A 1083-nucleotide genomic window follows, 5' to 3' on the forward strand; every position below is an offset into this window, starting at 1 on the left:
AAAAATTACCTGGGCGGGGTGGCTCACACTTGTAATCCCAGCTACTCGGGAGGCTGAGACAAGATCATCACTTGAACCCAGGAGGTGGAGGTGGCAGTGAGCTCAGACTGCACCACTGCACTCCAGCCTGGGGAATAGAGAGAGACTCTGCCTTAAAAAAAAATTAATTAATTTAAATAAATAAATAAAGACGCCACCAAGGGGCCAACCTGGTGAGCCTAGCGCCAGGAGTCCTTCCTTGGAAAGGCCACTGCTTGCTTTATCAGGCAAGCCCCTCGTGTCAGGTTTCACACTTGCGGCTGAAATGGTCTTAGCCGGCAGTGGGCGAGACACGGGGAAGCTGGGCCCACTGCCTAGCGGGCTTTTGCTGAGGTGGGTGTCTAAGCAGCATGGGGATACAGGTAGGCATATTTTCCAAGTAGGATTCTAACTAAGCCACTTGGTTTTACCCTTGGGAACACAAGTCTATTTTAGTGCCTTGGACTCATCTCAAAGGTGCCCCAAGAACCCTCGAGAGTCCTGAGTTAGTGTTTCCTCCTTCTCTCTGGAGGGTCCTGGGGAGGAATTTCCAGGGGGAGGACCTACAGAGGCATTTGCTCCGGCCATGGGGAGCCCCAGGGTCCGGGCTTGCAGTTTGGGAGTCCCGTCCTGGGAGTCAGGAGACTAGGGACTGGCTCCACCTCTGCCTCAGTTTCCCTGTAATCAAGGAAAAGCAGCAGAGGAGTGCTATGTTCCCCCATCTCAGATGTGCTATGATTCTGTGATGACGGTGGACAGAAGGAACGCAGAACCCCTGCCCCCTCTTGGAGAAGAATTCATTCGTTTATTCCATAATGTCCCTCAGGTGGCCAAGGCTCTGGAAGGAGGCAATGCTTATGCCGTCTCTCAAGATCCCCCAGGCCCTCCATGCTCAGAAGGAGAGGAGTGGTCTTCAGGCAGCAGACCCAAGATGGGCTGTGGCAGAAAGATACCAGAGGGCCATGTGCTCAGGACACAGGGGGCAGCAGGGAGGTCAGGGACAGGTCTGAATCCTGTCCTGTGGAGTCCAGGCAGAGGCTGCTGAGAGCTGTGATGTGTTGCTCA

Source organism: Sapajus apella, unplaced genomic scaffold (assembly GCF_009761245.1).
Source record: "Sapajus apella isolate SASKATOON/1434 unplaced genomic scaffold, GSC_monkey_1.0 scaffold20, whole genome shotgun sequence".
Classification (NCBI taxonomy): Eukaryota; Metazoa; Chordata; class Mammalia; order Primates; family Cebidae; genus Sapajus; species Sapajus apella.